The sequence below is a fragment of the Pezoporus occidentalis genome, unplaced genomic scaffold, assembly GCF_034315485.1.
Source record: "Pezoporus occidentalis ecotype Australia unplaced genomic scaffold, CSIRO_AGI_Poc_V1 ctg18, whole genome shotgun sequence".
Taxonomy (NCBI): domain Eukaryota; kingdom Metazoa; phylum Chordata; class Aves; order Psittaciformes; family Psittacidae; genus Pezoporus; species Pezoporus occidentalis.
The window spans coordinates 7,600,272-7,620,986 of record NW_026913640.1 but is presented as its reverse complement, the minus strand read 5'-3'; the positions used below and the strand labels follow the sequence as shown (position 1 = coordinate 7,620,986).

The following is a 20,715-nucleotide window of genomic DNA, read 5'->3' as shown; positions in this document are numbered from 1 at the left end:
GCAACTCTCTGAAGCTATACAATATCAAGAACCCTTGAAAAAAGCACATTGTTTGTACAATCAATGACAAGGAAAAAAATTGGAGACATCACGCAGATACGGAAGCATGTGCAGACAGCAGTGCACACATGTCTGATCTGTGCAGTCAGGGCAAGGTGGCTGGCTCTGTGGATGCTGGCCCTGGGCAGAGCAGATGTGACTAGAACCACACAGATGTCTCAGAGGGCCACAGTGTGATCCCTTTTGCAAGGTGAAATGAGACCTTGTATATGACCTGAGTTTCTACAGCTTGGGCTGTTGGTGGCTGAGTTATGTTTTAGCAGACTTTTGTTCTCAACAGATTGCAAAGCCTCCTCTTTTCCAGATAAGGCTATTCACTTTTTTCTCTATAAGCTTTTACACTTTAGTTCACTTCCATGCTTGTAAATGGAAGACTACCTGCCAACAAGCCACATCTCTGTTTTCTGTAATCTCTAATTTATAATATTCCCTCTTCCCTTCCCCGGCATGTAGTTCAGGCACACTCTAGATAATGGAGCATTACTGGCACCCAGAAACTGGCAATTCAGATCTTTTCAGATATTTATCACTTAGAGTTATAACTGAAGCAATTGTTTTTAAACAGTTCCCCTCATTAAAAACTTTTAATACCATGAATAATCACTAAAGAGACTGGGGCATCATGGCAGTTACTTGACAGCTGATGAGCTGTAGCAACATTCAAAGCATATGTTAAGGCTTGCTCTTTAATTAGGATGCCAAGTGGCAGCTCAAAATTTAATGTGAGTTCAGCACATACCCTGGGGATTGAGTGGGAAAATATGGTTTGGAAATGTTGGCATATAGGAGTAATATAAGGAAGTTCCAAAAAAAACAAGAAGCAAATGGTGACCAGAGAGGTCTGGATTTTTCTGCAATAATAAAAGATGGACAGTTCTCTTGACCACATGATAAGCATTGGCGATGAAAATTCAGGATTTTTGTAACTGAATTACTGCAGCCAAAGACCTGGGAAATTAAGACAAGCTATCCAATTCTTACATTCTCTCCCTTCCTGCAAACATTCATTCCTGTGAGGAACAGTACGCCTGCAATTCCACTGAGTTCTATAAAACCTCTATTCTTTCAGGCATAATAGGAATGAATCTTTTTCATTATTACCAATCGCCTACTCAAATACAATTACAATAAATTCATACAAAAATATAGCTCAGTAATATAAAATGACTACCAAAAAGTAACTACATGCTTTCAAATACAGATCTGAACAAATGGGATTCAATATGAAAACTCCTTTAGATTTCAGTAGTACTGAAATTTCAGCATTTGCTAGTTCTGTAGTAAGTTTCTTTTTAAAATATTTGCAAAAAGAAAAATTGCCTTTTTTGTTCCAGGTTTGTTTTCTGAGAAGAATATAGTTAAATTGCTGAAATGAAATTCTTAAATTATCCAGGATCTCTTTCCTGCCTGGTTATTTCCATTGAAGTGAATGTATCTCTGTGTACAGCTGAAGCACTACCTTGTCTGAGTAAGGCTGGCAGATCTCAGAAAATAAATTATTTCTGGACTACTAACATACATGTTAAGATTTAGCTCAAAAAGGCCTTTCTGCCAAGTTATAAATTCTCAGACATTGTTTATGGTTGAAAAGCTGACATACTCTTTGGAATCATGTCTCAAATGCAATGCTATAATTTCTATAGGCTTAAGGAATAAAGTTTATTGATGAAACTTAGTAATTAATCATGCCTCTTCGGTAGATGTAAATATAGTTGTCATTCATGTCAGTGACCAAAAGGATATTCATGGCTTTAGCTATGGAACAATGGAAACCTGAAAATGACTGTGCTTATTGTCTGTGAAACAATGAAAAGCTGTGGTAGGTACATTTTACAGCCATGTCATAAAACATATCTGAGTAAGAACACATGCTTTTTTGATCATTAGGGTTTTTCCAATTGGATGAGCCAAACTGTACAATCCTGTAGAATTTACTTTGATTTCTATAATGAATAACTAAAGCAATCCCACAAGGCTATCCACTGTAATAAAAGATTAACTATTTCCTAGTACAGAGAGTCATGGCTATGGAGATGTGATAGTAAATTCTCTAATTCAGCCTAGCAAAATTGTGCCTCTGACTATATAGTAGATATTTACTCTAATGCAAGCTGAGCCCTTTGTGACATAAAGTCCCGCATGGCTGCAATTTCTATGCAATACTTTTTGCCTACACTTTGGAAGGAAAATTCCTCTGTAAGATGAGTAAATTTTACCACATCTGTGACTATCTTGAGCACATTATTTTGAGCTTTTCATCTCTAAAGTGGCTGTCTAATAAGAACAATATTCTGTCTAAGGAGGGCATAACACAGGCTACCTGTGGCTTTGCAAATAAGAAGACGAAAAAGAAGATAAACATGTACGGAAGTCCTCAAGATAGAAGTGTGGTTTCTTCTTGATTTTTTGCTTATTGTGTTCAAGTCATGGCTTGAATACATTTAATGAGTTGGTTTGGAGGAGAGAATTACTGTTAACAGTCCAAATGAATGCTGTTTTCTTGCTAATACTATGAAATAAGATACGTTAGCTTGAACTTCAGTTAACACATTTTATTCTCTGTTTGCCAGGAATCATGTGCACCAGCTATGTCAGAGCAGCCAACATGTGCATGGTTAACTTACGTATATGTTTGTTCCTGACAAATTATTCCTGAATCAGCTTAGGGAACCATGTATATTTGATTAACAAAGATGTGCTACTGCTAAAATAGAGTAAGAAAACACCTTTGCAACTCTTTATAGTCCAGAAAAGTCTGGCAGCATTACATGTGAGTTCCATTCCCATCAATGACATTATTTTTTAAGAACTTGATGCATTATAGCTTCATTTTTCATTTGAAGTATTAATATTGACTTAGTAAAGTACAGGAAGAGAGTAGCTGATTTATCATTCAGCCCAGTTTCTCTATTTATACATACCTCCACATTCTATTTTTGGATATTCCTTTCAACCTCAGCAAAAACTTACATCTTTCTTCTAAAATTTGAGTACCAGATGTGGAACATGGCCTTTAGCTTGTTTTTGGCCTGCATATTTCAAAAGTTGCTCTGAAATGAGTATGTGAGTTTTAATTGAGAGTTTGCTGTGTATTTTCTTAAATTCCAGGACCTACATAAATGTGAAATTGTGATGAGCCTAAATTCATCAAACAGTTGTTAGGCTGACTGATAGAAATACTCTATGGAAGTTGGGATTGATGCTAGGAAAATTTTAGTGTACTACTAAATATAAAAATAAAAGGAGAAGATTGCGGTGAACACCTCCATAATCCAAAAGAAGCATGAATTCACAGAAAATCAGGAGTCAAAGAAAAGCAAAACATTTCACTCTGAAAATGGCCTTATATTGGTCTTACATTTTTCTGTCATTAAAAGACAAACTTTCAAGGATCAAATGCTGTGAAAACCTCAAATAAATAACAAATTATTTTGCAATTTTGCCTGCAGGATAATAGTTAAAAAAATACATATTAGGAAATAGGACTTAAAGCCTTGGATAGCTATGAGGTGATTGATACATAATTTTACCTTTATTTTTAAGAGGAAAATTATTTAAGATTCGGTAGATGCCAGGTCAACCTTCTATTTTGTGTCAACTGTACCTTGGGGTAATTGTAATTCAGTTACTGACTGTTTGTGCTGCTGTACCTACAGTCTGTTGTGACCCCATGGGACTCCATTGAGTCCAAAGGCATATGGTCTCCACCGGCAAAGCAAAGCAGCTTTGGGCAGGATTTTTTCCCCTTAGATTTCAAGTGAAAAAACCACAAGTTCTACATGTACAAGCAAATCATAGGAAGGAGAGAAGAGCAACTGCAGGGAAATGTTCAAGGCAGCTCTTTGCACCAGTGTTGTGTGTGAAGGTGTTTCCTTCAGATGGGACAGTTTTAAAAATTTATTAAAAAGGTATTAACTATCAGAATTTGGACTAAAATTCAAAAGAAATAAAAAGTCTGATCTCAAAGTAGCCCTATTTATTGCAAATAGAACTTGTCACTGATTGCAAAGTCCATATCTTTCTAAAGTAGAAGTAATGGGATATATTTGAAAATTATTTAACAGTCCTTCTCATGGGCTCAATTTCAATAAAATGTGAGCCAGCAGTAGTAAGTGAAGCCATTGTTGAGGTGTGTTGAAGAATGTCTTCACACAGTCATTCGTATTGCAGATAATGCTAAAAAAGAAAAAAAAAGAGCACAAAAGAAATCTATTGTGCTGACTTTACTGGGAAAGCAATTAGATTGTACATATCTAGAAACTTAATGGTTGCTCCTGTATGTGTTGTTGCAGCTCAGAAATTACTTTCACATGTTAATAATTCTTCCTTTTTTTTTTTTTCACAATAGTAATACTTTTTGTCTGGTAAACATATAATTGATTCATTAAATTATTTAGTTCCCTGCAGTTTGACCTCTACTGACATCTCTGAATTTGTGGCAACCTATTTTAAAAGTGCAGAAACATATCACAGCCAGCAGCCTTACACTATTATTTTCTACTGTGCTAATGCTCAGAGTTCACTTTCTGGCAGCTTACCAAGAATTTTGCATAGGAATGCACTGAGCTGGACCCCTATCTAATAAATTTTGTCTGACACACTCAAACATCCACTTTTATTACCATGTCTGATTTTCCCATGCTCATACAATTTAAAGCTACAGCTTCTCCTTTTCTCTTCTTTGAAGAAAGAGTAATATTGTCAAACAGAATGTCACAAGGGCACATTACCGTGAGCACTTTCATCTGTGGAAGCTTAATACAAAAGAATGTATACTATATATTCAAAAAAGCACATTCTCCCTCCCACCAATCCCACCGTTCTTCCACAAACTCCCCCCTAACAATGCAGGGAGGTAAACCATATTTCTGTGACATTTCTACTGCTAATGGGCTGCAATTTTTTTTGTATTTCAGAATAACTGAGTTCTAGTCCTGATGTTCTGAAATCTGTATTTGAACAGCAACGAATTCTGCAACATTTTAGAGCACTTGGCGCCCTTCAGTAAGCTTTGTCCAGGGTCTAATTGCTGAGGATACTTAAGTAGAAAAAATATATATGGTACCTATAACATTGCTGTGTTGAATTATCAACACCAAGGAATGTAGTCCTTCAATCTCACTGTATATGTCATCCCTTAGCCAATGAGGGAATGTGCCTGTCACTGCATCAGTGAGGTGACATCCAGGAAGGCTCTGCTTATAACCTGAAGCTATACCAGGGCCATCCTGCTAATGCACATCTTAGAGGCTGAAAAGTACAAGAGGGTCACAATATTTGGAAACTGGATTAATATGAGTGTCTTGCTGGTGGCTTAGGTGGAAATCACAAACTATCCCAGACAAGATTTTTAATGCAGTGATTAAATTGTTCCTCGTTCTTGTGCTTACCGGTAACTTTCAGCTTTGCCTAATGTCGAGATTGTTGCTCAGTTTAAAGCTATAATAAAATAATACTTAAAAAAAAAAAAAATTACATAGGAAAGGGGTCACCTCAGTAAAAAGATTTCCACAGCCAATAACTTTTTTCCCTTCTGGACCAAATGGAAAGTCTTCTGAAATAAAGAACCCACTGCATTAATGAATCTCGTATTGTATCTCCATGATGTAAATTTACAACAAAGCAGAAAAGAATGCCCTGAGTTTCTGAACATGTAATTTCATCTAATCTAACATTTTCAGTTTTTTACTCACCAAGAAAACTAAAGCTGACCCTTTATCTTTGAACAAAAGATGAATGAAGAAGAAGCTTACAGAATATGGGCATTGCTCTTTTTTAAATCTTCCATAGTGACAACTGTAGAAAAACTGAAATAGTGAGTGCAGTTTTATTTTATTAGTTTTTTTTTACCCAGAGATTTTCCCCAAAATAGACAATTTTCAACTGAAATTGTATGACAAACAAAAAGATCTCCCAAGGCCGCCTATATTATCCCATTAAAAATATACTTAAAATAAGTTTTAAAGAGAAAAAGACACTTTAACTAAGTTCACATACGAGTATCTGGAGTTGTTGAATTTCAAATACTGCTTTCACATGCTTCCAGCCTCTGTGCAAAACAGATATTTTTTGAAAACCTGTTTATTTGTCACTGGCTCAATTTATCAGCGCAGTACAAAGCCTGGGAAGCATTTATGCACATTACAATATCCTTGCAATTCCAGCCTGAAATATAATGTGAACTAATCCATAAATGGGTATCCAAAAAGCCCCTTATTAATTTCATTTATTAAATTTCCCTGCAGTGTGAGGCTGGTAGCTTCTCTATAAAGCAGCTGATCAGAATTGACTACAGTCAGATAATCTGCCCAGTAACACAGAGAAAAACCTCCTAAAAACCCTAAAGGAGAGATTTGTGCACTGGTTAAGATGTGATTCTGGAAGGACACACAGAGGTATTTGACTATAAACCGTGACTATTTCCACCAAAGTCAGCAGGGTCTCTCCTGCATGTGCTGAAGTGGAGCAGAATTCTGCATGGTACCAATCTGCAGAATCACCAACAGCTTTAGAGCAGCCTGTGCGAAACCAGACTGCAGCAAGAGTGTTTCTGTGGCCGATGTCCTGCCTTAGCAGCAGCCTGCATGCAGTCTGGGAAAGGTGATGCCTCTAACACCCGCTCCAGCTCTACCTATGCTCCCTCCTCCAGAGCAGCTGGCTACCATCCTGGGTAGTCTTATCTGCTGTGATTTGTCAAGCCAAAATATTTGTTTAAAAAAGGATCAAATATTCATAACTAATTTATGCATTCTTTTAAAGGAGAAATGAGGCTTGTCATGGTAGATAAATGCCAAAGTACGTGTGAGGAAGAGAAGGGAAAGAAAGGGGGGAGAGAGCATTTTTTCATGTGCAGTACATATACATTTTTCCGCTCCTACTGTCTCTCTTCCTTTGCTTAATGTCCTGATGCTGAGTTCAGGAAGGTTCAGTGTGATTTCTGTAGCCATGTGATCCAGAGCAGCACTACTAAGCCAGTCTTGCCGCTGGATGCTGTTGGTTTATATTTAGTTAATTTTTAGAAGTGATTCAAGCAAGTTTTTTCCTTCCAGAAAACTCCTAAACTAACACTGAATAAGCTTGTCAGTCAACACTTTCATATAAAAGCCAATGTGGAGCACAAAAGGAGGATTTCAATAAGTAGAGCTTTGTTGACAGACTGATTATTTTCTATATGAGACTAGTTGCAAGACAGATTTCCATTGGTTCTTGGTGAATAGAGAAACGTTATAATTTTCCTCCTTCATTTCTGCAAAAGCAGTCCAAATATCTGTTTTTCTGAATGCAAAAAAGAATCATTACAGTTTCTTCCTGTTCACCCCAACATCTTCATTCATCTTTGATATCCACAGCCTTTAGTACAGAGAGAAAAAATGCAGCTCAGGATCATTAGGAAACTTCTTAAAGCTCTATTCCAAATATCTTTGCAAGAAAGAGATCAATTAAGTGAGAATTACTTTACTACTGTAATAAGCACAAAAATAAAATCCTTAGAAACATCTAATAAACTGGGCATACAAAAAATGAATTTTGACCAAGTTGTAATACATGTTAATTTTTGAAAGCAAAATACTGTATTTTTTTCCTAGCAGGCACTGTTAATCATATTTAAGACAAACATGTTCATGGGAAAAGTGTTCCTGAACCTCTCTTGAATGTCTCTCTTTTCTTTTCAGAAGAGATGAAATCCAGTATGAAATCACAAAGGCCTGAAACAATGCATCTGGTGAAACAGGAATCCATGGCATGATCAATATACATTTTTTCTTTCAAAATATGGGCATTATTAGAGCTGAGATAGCAGAAACTGCCAAGACTGCAAATGTTCCCTCAGAGATCTTAAACAAAATAACACAAAAAGAAATCTAATTTTACAAAAATTTAACAAAAAATCGGAACAGCAGTTTAATGTTCCAGATGTTAGACACATTGAACCAAATAACAGATGCATGATAACAGGCTTTTCTGACTCTAGTATTTCATTTTGCAATACAAGCTTCAGTTACTTAAAACTTTGCCATTGATGTCTGTTTGTGCTGGGTATCTGCATCAGGCTGAAAATTAGGACACGGTTTGAATTCTCTTTAGCTCTTTCTGAAAATGAATCTAAAAAAGGGGATACATTTTCAGCATTAAGTGATTCTGGGTTATTTTGTTGTTGCTATTGTTGGGGTTTTGTTATGTTGTTTGGTTTTTTTTCCAAGGCTGTCCTTAGATGAAAATACTTAACTTTTGGCAAGGTGATGTCAAATCTGTAGTGTCATCCACCCTCAATTTCCTGGGCCACAGGACACGGGAAGCCTTGTGTCTGCCCAGCAGAGAAATAGATGTTGGCAGTAAGACTCAGCGTAATATATAGAGTCTGAGTGAAATTAGATTTCCTGTGGTTGCTATAAATGCCCAGGAAATTCATGCCCAGTTCCAAAGAAGAAAGTCCACAGCCTCTGCTCATGGCCAGGACTACTTGGAGATTGTTTCTTTTCCTGAGGCTGTTACATCTGACTACGCTAGGGAAGGGGGAACTGGCATGGGACAGCCACGGGGCATCTTTGCCATTTGGTAGAAGAAATGACTGGGCAAGGCAAGGTTAGGTACTGATTAAACTGAGAGATGTGCCCATCTAAGGGGCATAGCCAAGGCAAAGGGGTCAAGACATTTGTGATCTTACCCAGATCCATGGGAAAGATGGAAGGTCATGAGAAATAAGGATGCAGGAACAAGGATTATGGAGTTTTCCTCCCTATTTAAAAAATGAGAAGCAATGCAGTCAAGAAGGCTTTGAAGCTAGTCCCCAGCTGAACACTTTTGTGAGGCTGCTTTTTGCTGAGGCAGCAGTCCAGTGGTGGTCTGGAAGTCCAGGCAGAGATGGCACCCTGCCACTTAGGCTACAATCATATGGGAAGAACCCCAGAGAGAGGAACCCACCCCAACTATCTTTTCTCCAAGCTCCCTGAAAGCAGCAAAGAACAACAAAGCTGTTGTGTTTCATGCACTGTGCAAACCAGAAGCCCCACAGGTTAAAAACCAATCTGGTCATTTAATTAAAGACTATATCAAAATGTGTAGACACAAAGAGATCAAATTATTATTGCTGTTAGCACATCCCAGCTCTGGAGTATTTGTCTTTAATACTTTAAAAACAGCCTTATCAGTTGGGTAATATTTTTTTGTAGTGTAGAAATGCTTTTTGCCCACAAAAAGTTATGTAGAGATGAGACCTACTTGAAGACCTTGCAGTCTCCCTGCAGGGCTAAAGAAAGCTGGGAAGGCAACAGAAGCCCAGAAAGATTAGCTGAAACCTAGCTGAGTGGTTGTCGTGGTTTAAGCCCAGCCAGCAACCCAGAAACAACACAGCCATTTGCTCACTCCCCCCCCCCCCCCAGCTCCTGGAGGGATGGTGAGGAGAATCAAAATAATGTAACTCCCAAGGGTTGAGATAAGAGCAGTCCAGTAACTAAGGTATAACACAGACCACTACTGCTACCACCAATAAAAATAATAATGATAAGGGAAATAACAAGGGAAGAGAACACAACCGCTCACCACTCACTGACCGATACCCAGCCCGACCAAGCAGTGATCTCACCCTTCCGGGTAACTGCCCCCAGTTTATATAGTGGGTATGACGTGCTGTGGTATGGAATACCTCTTTGGTTAGTTTGGATCAGGTGTCCTGTCTCTGCTTCTTCCCGGCTTCCCCTCCTCCCTGGCAGAGCATGAGGCTCACAAAGTCCTTGGTCAGAGTAAACATTACTGAGCAGCAACTAAAAACATCTGTGTTATCAGCGTTGTTCCCAGGCTGAAAGTCAAAAACACAGCACAGCACCAGCTACTAAGAAGGACAAAAATGACTGCTACTGCTGAACCCAGGACAGTGGTATATCTGGGAATGGCATGTCCATCTCACAAATATCAGTTCATGGCCTAATCCTGGAGCTTGACCACTGTTTATCACTTACAAAATGTGATGCCTTCTCACTTATGCCTTATCACTTACAAAATGTGATGTGTCTCTCTTCTTCAGGTGGGAACTGCTGGTATCTCAGCACATCCAAACGTATACTCACTCACACCAGTGACCAGCTTATTTTTCGTTTAAAACTTGTTCATGTATTTTGGAGACTCAGTTCCTCCAAAGCTCCTAAACCCTTAGTTAGTCTCAATTGAAATTAGCAGGACTAAATTTAAGTTCAAAGTTAAAGATACTCTTATTTTCCCCTAATGTGTCTGGACTGTTCACATGCTTAAAATCGATGCTGAGAAGCAAGTGGCAGAGACTTGAGAATACAGCCCACCGAAGCAAAGTCCGAGAGCCTTTGTTTGGGACTGAATTTCGCAAGAAGAGAAGGTTAACTCCAAAGGCTGAGAGGTAATTGTTTTTTCTCAGAGAAAAGTATGGAAGCTGAAAGTATAGGATGGCTGAAAGGGGTATAGACACAAGAGCAGAACTTGCTGAGTGCTTTCAAGATGAATGGAAGCAGAGCTGAAGACCTGAAACAGCTGGAACATTTTATTCCAGAGATTTTGTTTTAAAGCAACAAGCACTGCTTTATTTTCAGTTGTTATTGCAAATAAACAGACTGAAAATACACAAGCTACTTTTCTGTAGATGGTGTTCCTGCAGGACCCCAGCACAAAGATGGCTCTGGGGGAAGAGGTGGCTTGGCTGTGCCATTCCTATCTTGCATGCAGCCAGCAAACACCTGTTTGCCCGTTTAGTTGATTTGCCTCTTGTGCAATAGCCAGCACACAGGGCTCTCTGCAAACCATTATATTGCAAGTAGAATAGTAAAAATAATAATGATAAACTTACTACTGTGTAGCTCACAGACATATCTGACAGAAAAGCTGTGGAGGTGGAAGGACCCTGGGATTTCTACCCAAATCCTGAGCAGCCAAGCTGACTGCATTTATTTCAGACTCTTTATCTTCAGACATTTTTTGCTACTAAAAGATCCAAGATTCGTGATTTAGCATTGCTCTTTCTCTGCCTGGAAAGCGTGGGCTGTATATGGCAAATGTAGATGGCACTTCTGTATTTAGACTTTCAGTGCCAAATGCACAGGATCTTCTCTTCTGATCTCCCAGTGATTATGTTATTGATTTGTTTAAAAAAAAAACCACAACCTTTTTATAGCAAATGGCTTTTGACAGCAATCCTTGACATCTTTACAATTTTGCATTCTTTTCTTTTAGTTTTCTAATATATTCAAATTTCATTTCTACTTATGATAGGGCAAATTTTTCACCAGATGTGAAGGAACCTAAAGGAATAACATTATTGTTATGGTTGTTGTTATTAATCATGGCCACGAGTAAAAAATAAAAAAGAAAAGCAGGCTTCTGTTTTACTTCAGTGGAGAATTTGGAAAGACAGTGGCATAATTCATTCTAGTTTGATCAATCACCCGATTTCTATTTCTGTTATTCAGCCTATTATGCAGTGGGTTTGGTTCAGATAAAATATTTCAGGGCCAGATTCAATCTCAGCTTCACAGCTGTGTTCCTAAAATGTGCAAATATTTGATGCATCTCAAGTGCATATTGAGAAACCATAAACTTTACACTGCCTATCTGATTATTCTGCCATCTTCTTTAGTCTGCTGACCCACCTGCACCCGCTTGTGCAAATGTCTGTTGTCCATGTATGTGAAAGGGGCAGATGCAATGCAGGGTACAGCTAATGGGACAGGAATGTATCAGGAATGACATCGTCTATTGCATCTATTTTAAGTGAGTTGCCAACCTGGACATCTCTAGGTATGGAAATTTTCTGGTGTCATTCAGTTAAGCTGGATTCAAGGCTGCAAAGCTCACTATTTATACAGAGCATGTGTCTTTCTTGAAAGTTTCTTGAGTGCCCAAGTTAAAAACCGAGATGGTGTAAGGAGGGGAAAAAGGATAGTAGTGAGAGACAAATATTTATAAAGGCACTTACCCATGTTTGGTAACATATATAAAACAGCACAGAAATTTAATCCACAAATGAACAAAGTTTCAATTCACAAGATTTAAGGAGATTTTTTTTTTTTTTTTTTTTGTCAGGCACCTACTTTGGCAGCTTCAGTGATGTAGTGGTGCCTTTGGCAGCTCTGCAGTGAGCTGTGTCCTGCTGTGGCATGGTTATCCATAGTGTCCACACTTCCAGTCAAAAACCTTTGATGCACAATGAGGCAGTTAATACTTTTTACATCCTAAGAAGCCAGCCAACTTGCCTGTTATCAAACTCAGAAGTTTACTGAAGACTCAGCTGCTGAAGCAAAACTAATTTGAATTTATCATTTTGCCTTCTGTACAACTGTGGTAGTAATCATCAGTATTCTTGGGAAGTTTGCTTTTGATGCTTCATTTTTGTTTAGCTTAGTAGGAGATACAAATAATATGGATCTTACTGATGTTACTGGAAATACGTTACATGCAATGCAAAGCAAATCCCAGGATCAAAATCATAGTAAGGCAAAGAAGCACTTTCAGGTACAAAGAGGTGTTGCAGGTTTGGTCTCACATCACTCTGGGACCCTCAAATAAAAAAATAGACATAAGCAGTAGAACATATATGGACACCCACCACCAGCCTTACTGGTTAGGTAAGTGAGACCAAAGTCATAGCAGGCCAGATTGACCAGAGAGTTGGGGGATGAGAAGTGAAATTAGCAGTCACAGCTTGCACAGCAGAAGTGATGACATCTCTGTAATTAAGACACCAACAACAGCTCCGTATTGGAGTTCTTTGCTTTTAGATATGTAGGTTTTCCACCATTACCTGGATGGTGCTTAAAACAGCAGCTATCCTCTGCAAAAATGTCTTAATTCTATCTTTTATCTAGCTTCCTAGACCCCATGAGATGGAAGAACATGATACTCTCTGGTGTCCTTTATAGACCCATGTTGCTAGCTAGTTTAAATGAGAATAACATTAAATCGTGAAGTAGAAAAGTGCATAGGACAGGTGGTTGGGAGTTCCTGGTCATTGGTTGACCCCTGGTGAAGCCCTCCTTGAGTGGGCTTTCTGTGCAGTGTGGCAAACCACTTTCTCCCTGAGGTAATGGCTTTTGGACAGAGGATGCCCTGGCTACATCCCAGCCTCCTGGGAAACGAGATTTGTGAGACTAGTCTCACACCCTTCCCTCACTGTGTGCTTCAGGTCTGGCATTTTCACCGGGTATGATGTACCTTGCTCTACATGTGTGTCCCTTAGTCCCAAAGTCTATCACCCTTTGGGGGAAGAGTTCATTCCTTACCTGTCTACTGGGAGAACTGCCTTAATTTACATTAATGTGCTGTGCCCTTCCCTAGCGACTGTGAGGAAGCCTGGTTTCATGCCAGTGGAAGAATAAGTGAATTCAGATTCATTTCTTCAGTCAAATATTTTATTTTTTTTTATAATGTGAATTATTTTACCAGGTTCTGTAGTGACATTCCTACTCCTCCAGTCTAAGCGTCAGATTGGAACACACAGCACAGAGCCAGCATAAACCCTTTATTTTCCAAATGTTTGATTAGTGCTTTTATGGATATTATTATTATTAATAATGATGTGAAAAATACTTTTTGTCTTCATTCAAAATATTGGAATGAAAATGGTGACTGATTTCTTATTTCATTAAAGTTTCTCTTGCATCCGTAAGAATAATCACAGTAGATATCACTATGTTTAATGTCCAGTGGCACATTATACCATGATTAGTTTGTGTAAAATCATGTCAAGTTTGTGGATTACTTTCACAGTTTGGTAGTTTTATCTGGCTAAGGGGGTCGTAGTGGCTCCATGAGCCATACTATCTCAAGGACAAATTTATGATAAATCTTTTCTAGTAACAATATTTCCAAGTTTGAAAAACATTGAAAAGTCAAAAAGAAAAAAAGGAAAGATTCAAAAATGGCCTCATGTTCTAACATGTTTTCTGACTGGTGTCTGCAGTGCCCATCTTGGAGCAAAGCACCAACCTGGAACTCCCAGTGACAGCCTTCTGACCAGCGCAGGTACAGACATCAAAGAGCAGGCTGGGCTGCAATTATATTGCGTTAGTGTATAGCCAAGGGGGTTTTGAGATAGGACACTCAAGAAGAAAAAACCAACAATAAGCTGTTGTCTTATCTATTGCAAGCAGCTATTAAGGCAAAAGTATTTTCCTTTCTGAACTTACCCTCAAAAATATTCTGACTGAATTTGGTTTTACAAAAAGGTTCTCCGCTATTGTAGTTGATTATACTCTCAGTCTAGCGTAATGGAAGGACTGTCTGAAATCAGCACTCTGACTTACAATATAAAGGAACAATATGTTATTTTGTAAGGAAAAATAGCTAGAGTGAGATGTGGTTTGCTTACCCTCTTAGTTCTTTCATACAATACTAGTCTTTATTATATGTTGACAGAGTGAAAGCTAAGGAATTTATCTTCAAATACAAGCCTTATTTTCTTAGAACCTATTTCCAAAAGCCTAGTAAACCGATTTGGCAAATTACTGTAATTATTTTTTCATTCCCTTGTCCATTGTGGGGAAGTACAAGTGTGCAGCATAATTACAAAGGGATTTGTCCACTGTGTAACATGAGCAAACGTCCCATCTGTATTTTCCCCTCAGATGTAGATATTTCAGGTTTAAGCTGGTTAAACAGAGGGAAAGTTACGCTTACTTCAGAGTGCATTGATTACAGAGTTGCTGAGACAGTGAGAAGCTTCACAGGTGCAATGGTCCCTATAAATTATCTGTTTCTCAGTAAAATGAAAATGAATTGTTTCCTTAGGACCAAAGCATTTTCTTCACTAGAAAAGAAGGGATAGTAAATGTGCCTCAAATGCTCAAATAAAAGTGACCAATAGCCCTCAAAATAATCAATGGTTGAGAGTTATGTAACCAAAAATAAGTTCAGTGCCTTATGTGAACAATGATGAAAATGCATACCATATTTTATGGTGACTTTAAGGCTGATCACTCCTTTTCCTTGAAATTCCTTCAATGTACCAGTGTAAGGGCATCAGTCTCAATGAGGAAGCAGAGGCCTTGGTGAAACGGTCAAATAAACATATCGTTATTGTCCAGCTTTAGAAGAGGATATTAAATTACATACCAGGAAAATGGGCCATGACTGTCTTCAGCATTTGAGTACATCTGAGTCTTCATTTTCCTGTGTTCAGTTTTGATTACCTACAGCCCCCAGCTTTGGTTTATTTATCTAAGCATTATTCCAACATAAATTCACTGAGATCAGCTCTACTCTCAGTTCTACAAAGTCAGCTCAGTTGGAAACGTGACTCAAGTGATCAAGGACAGAAGTGAATCCATTACCATTTTCTGAGGTATCATTGTGTTTATTTTTATGGCCAGATTTTTTAAAGTCCTTTCAAATAGGATCAGGAGTTTTTATAACGGGTATATAAATTACCTGTGCCAATTATAGCACAGGTAATTGAAACTTTAATAAGCTTTCATCTGAGCAGTGGCAGCTTTAATGTTTTTTGACTGATGAGGATTTTAACAGGAGATTTTGTATTAGATGTATCATGGAATCATAGAATCATAGAATGGTTAGGGTTGGAAAGGACTTGAAGATCGTTTAGTTCCAGCTCCCCTGACACGGGCAGGGACACCTCACACTAGACCATATTGCCTAAGGCTCTGTCCAACCTGGCCTTGAACACTGCCAGGATGGATCATTAACCACTTCTTTGGGCAACCTGCTCCAGCGCCTCACCACCCTGCATATATGTGTGCATATGCATATAAAACCATGGAGGTTTAACAAAACAGTTCCATACAAAACAAGAATAGTATCAGTTATTCATTATCAAGATAGCACTAACAAGAATATTGGATATTTTTATGTTGGAAAATAGAAAAAAAAAAAAAAGGCCATTATCTTGTAAAAGACCTTATAACATTCTGCCATATGCCACTTCCTTGTGGGTAGTCCAGGTTGCTCCATAGCTGACCCCATGAGCTTGATAGCACCAGTGAAGTCCCCATGGGGACTGCTGCAAGGGTGGCCTCCATACCTAATGAACTCATATGCCTACCGTCCTTTTGTTGCTGGGCTTTGTGCCCCCACACATGCCCTGAGAGAAGATCCTGGCACTGGAGAAGTCAAACTGGGTGTAAAGAGAGCAGGATAGAGAACCTGTGGGGGAAGGTGGATGTGGGGAACAAAGAGCAGCTCTGGAGTGAGCATGAATTTTCTGTGGTGGCCAAAGGGACGGCTAGGGCAGGAGAGGAAAGGAGATGCAAGAGGATGAGTTTGAAAGCTTGTTCAGGGCTGGGTGGCTGATTACTGGAAGGAAAATTAGGAAAAGCAGAAATGGAGTGAGAAATAAAAATGACCCAGGAAAAAGAAGAGAGGCAGGAGATGATTGGCAGGAAACACAGGTGATCAAAGAGACTATGGGAACAGAGAGGGAAGGATGGGAAAGCATGAGGAGAGAAAAGGGAAGTAGGACAAAGATGGTGGCTAGGAGGGAATCAAATGACCGACAGAATGTATATGACCATGGTGGAAGGGCCTCAGATAAGCACAGCAGCACTGCCAATGTGAGATTAAAAGCAAAAAGTAACAAAAAATATTTCTCAGTATTTAATTCCGTGATTGGCTTTAGCTATCAAATGACAGAAAACAGCTGCATTTCATAAAGCAACAACTGGGCTGCAGTTGTAACTTAATCCTTGCATTTGACACTTAGAAAAAAATATTTTCCCTGCATATGTGATCCAGTTATATGACTAGTCCCGCATCAACGAAATCAAGTTGTTAATAACTTCTTTTGTCTTCGTGTTTTTTTCCTTGTATCTTTTGATCAAAGAGAGAAAGGACAGGTTTCAAGAGGCTGGGCATTGTCTTTCAGAGTTGATGTGCTTATCCCTCCCACCCACAGATGTATGGATCATTGAAAAATAAAACCCTTACAAAAAAGATCAGCTAATGAATGAGAGGAAGCAGTAGGTGAGGCTAAATATTTATCAAAAGTTACATGGCTAAACTGTTTTTTCAGGAGCTTAAAACTTATGAGCTTTTTTACAGGAATGTTAAATCTGAAAATATTTTAGAAAAGCAGTCAGAGTTCTTTAGATATGCTCATACGCTCCTTCTGTCACTTGCCCAGTGTACAAAAGCTAATATTACCTCACTGCAACAGCAGTATTATGTATAATCCTAAAGATAAAATTCTTGCTGAGGGATACAGGTAAGTAAATGAGCTGTTGTTTTGTTCAGAACAGCTAATGCAAGAAATTAAATGCTTTTGTATGCATTTATGGTGGTGCTTTTCATCTTCACTCATTTTCTAATATTGTATGAAAAAGTGCAGAGAGCTGCAGTGGGTTTTGGAGCAGTGGGCTACTGCCCACAACCATTTTGCAGAGTGCAGGACAGAAGTGGAAGGAGAAAATATGTCCAGTGACAACACATCTACCTTGCAACCTTGTAAAACTCAGTTGTTAGAAAAAAACATTGTGTGCTAAACTGAAGCTCTACAAAATTGAACGTAGCTAATATATCTGAAAAAAAGTGAGACAATATATTGAAAGGATCTCAGTTTATCTTTCTTCTAGTTGAAAGATTAAATCAGTTCTGAACCTGCAACTTAGAGGATACTCAATATTTCTTAATTAACATTAAAGCCACTTAACCAGAAGATTGCAGACGGTCTTCTACTAATTTTTATACCCTCTACATCTTTTTTCCCTTTTAAGTAGTAACCTTGGAAAAATTATATTGGTGTTAATTAAGATGGATCAGTGAAACCGCACCACACATTTGTGAAGAATTAAAATGTCCATAATCTCGTTGAATTCACTCACACTGTTAAAGCTGCAAGGCAGATACCATTTCTATGGTTCCCCCAGTAGCTTCAGTCCAGAGCAGTTAAAATACTGCAGTGCACTGTACATCTCACCCAGGCTGCAAGCCCAGATTCCTTTCTAAATACCTATGTCGAGGAACCCCAGCCCCAAAAGCAGGGAAAGCTTAAATCAGTATGCCACTTCATAGGCACAATAAACAGATCCATTGGAAAGCAGGAGTCATTAATTCTGATTCTCATGGAATTGCATGCTTACCTGTGAAAAGTTTTTTAATCTGACATCATTAAATTACTTCAGCTCCTACTTTGTCCCAAATGAAATCAGATTTTTATGAAAAATTCTGCAGGTTATTAATTGGTTTCAAAGCCTTCCAAATACACTGCATTTCCACTGATATTAGTCTCCTTTTCACAGGAGAGAAATGAGGTTACTGGAAATTATATTACACCATCTTACTTCTTCTGAATTAAACATGCTTGAAATAAATGTCATTACTTTTTCCAGTTTACAACTTAACATCTCAGACTCAGAAAACCTACAGTCTTCATTTTGTCACTTAGTTGTGTAACATATTCCATGTCATGGTACAAAAAAAATTTTTGATGAATTGTAACATGAAAACAATATTGAAATATAGTGCTTAGAGACTAAACTCTGTTACATGCACGCTGCAATTATGTGCGACTTTATTAGCATTTCACCAGCAGTATCTAAAGGACTCTGAGCCTCATTAAATAAAGGCTTTAGGTGCCTAAAGAGACTTCTATCTCCTTTCATGGGATTTGGCAAACTAAGTTCAAATCTGCAATCCAACATGTCATGCTCAGCTATTACCCATCCTTGTATTCACTAGACTCCAAAGGCACCAAAGGGTTTGACCTTGCAGCTCTTTAATTGCTTAGAGCTGTTGTTCTGTGCTTTACTGGAACTGACCTATTTCCAACAGGGCTGAATGACTTTGCATCTAGCTCACGTCTACCAAAGTTATTTCATTCCAGAAACTGTAAGTGAAACTCCTCTCCTGTAACCTCAGACACCTACCATACAGAAGAAGGGCTGAACAGTTAGACAAGGCTACATCTGCAGCTAATGTGGAGAAGCAGGCACTGTGAGAGAGCTGTCCCTCTGATCTATTTTAGTTCTCTGCATTAGGATGCAAGGTGCCGCAATTACTCCAGTCATGGTACAAGATGTCTAGGAAGACTGTTTCAGATTTAGATTTCTGCACTGTAATTATTCAGATGAATACCCAGATAGGTTTCCTCTCCATTTTACATGACACAGTGGGATATTGTAATAGACATCCCCATGGAAGCTAGGAACAAGCTGGGATTTTGAAGTGCTACAGGGCTCTGCAGTACAGACAACTCAGCAGAATTACCTTTTGTGCTTGACCACAGAGAAGCAATCATACCAATACCCATCCTGGCAATACCTCAGTAATTTATGTGTTCCGCAAGGTATTACATGTGTGTGTATATTTTTATATATATGTGTGTATGCTACACATATATATAGATTATCTACCCCTGGTGCTTGCGCTTTGCTGAGGAGCCACTGGAGTGAGGCTACCATCTGCAGGCTTATGACTGAATGCCTCTAAGAATCCCGCCTAGACACTTGATGTTGTGCTACTGCGTCATCGGTTGCTTGTGACTGACCCAGGAGATGACAGTCTTGTTCAGAATGCATGGGTGAAGGTCTTCCCGAATCTTCGTTAGTGAAGACAGGCCTTCTTCATAGGAGAAGGAAAGCTCCTATCTTCAAACCTTGGCAGATGGAGCTCGTCTAGCCTTGTAAGGTCTTCCATCTAGGAGAAGGACACTTACAAAACCTACTACCTGTGGACTTTGCTGTCACCGTCCTAGCTAGCTAGGCCGTGGCAGTTAAACCTCAGGTGTAAAGGGTGGGGCCAGTTCTGCACAAGCTACGCCTCACCTAAAAAATCCACTGCGCAGGCTGGAAGGGCTCACTCTCACTTGTCTGTATGGACAGGCGAGGGTCGAAACGGTAGGTGAAAAGGTGCATGGGAAGCTGCAGATCCAACCTTGCATGCGGGCGGACCAGCGCATGGGTAGCTCGAGATTGCTCAGGAGTTGACAGTCCTGGTCGGACACTTCCCGATTGCCTAAGAACCCTTTTTTTTTTTCAAACCAGATTTGCATATCGCACATGCCCTTGGTCATCGTCCTTGTAGTAAGGGTGGTTAAAGCCCTTCCCAAATCTTTGCTTGCGAAGCCAAGCCATCATCAATATATATCATATTAATATAGTGTATAAAGTACTATGTAAGTCCCCTATTTGGCCTGGCACTGCAGAAAAGCTCAAAAGGAGCTGGTTCAGAAGTGGTGCAAGTGAGAGCCTGACTTAGAAGCTTGGCACTTGCTGGAGAATGAGTCTTGGGTCCTGGCCAACAGCAGCTGCAGCTCATGGAGCTTGGGTCCCAAAATCTGCATCCTTGCACTGGAACTGCAGAACTGAAAATGTAGAGATTCGGCAGACCATAAATAATTACCTCCCAGCATTAGGGACATATTCATTTGGCCACCCTATTATCAGTAAGCCAAGGAAATGTGGTATTAAGGTCACAAATAAACAGTGCATTTAGCACTGCTCAGTAATGATGGAACAGGGGAAACCTGCTGTCTTCAAAGATCTTCCATGCCCTCTTGGCTTTTGTAGCACTGGATAGGAAGGCTGCTCAACAATTTATATCCCAACACAATACCAATGTGCTTAGTTATAACAAGGATAATATTCTGGTTTCACAGAAAGAGATCTCACAGGAAAACTCATTAAAAAATGTAATCTGTTATGAATATGGCATTAATATACACTTAGAATCTTAGGGTCCCAACCCGTA

At 39.0% G+C, this 20,715-nt stretch overlaps 1 long non-coding RNA gene across 1 annotated transcript in view; it reads right to left on the bottom strand.

The window, feature by feature from the left end:
• The window catches only part of LOC134161897 (uncharacterized), a 60,946-nt gene that overhangs the window by 5,192 nt on the left and 35,039 nt on the right, over positions 1-20,715 (bottom strand). The gene's annotated exons all lie outside the window — the stretch shown is intronic.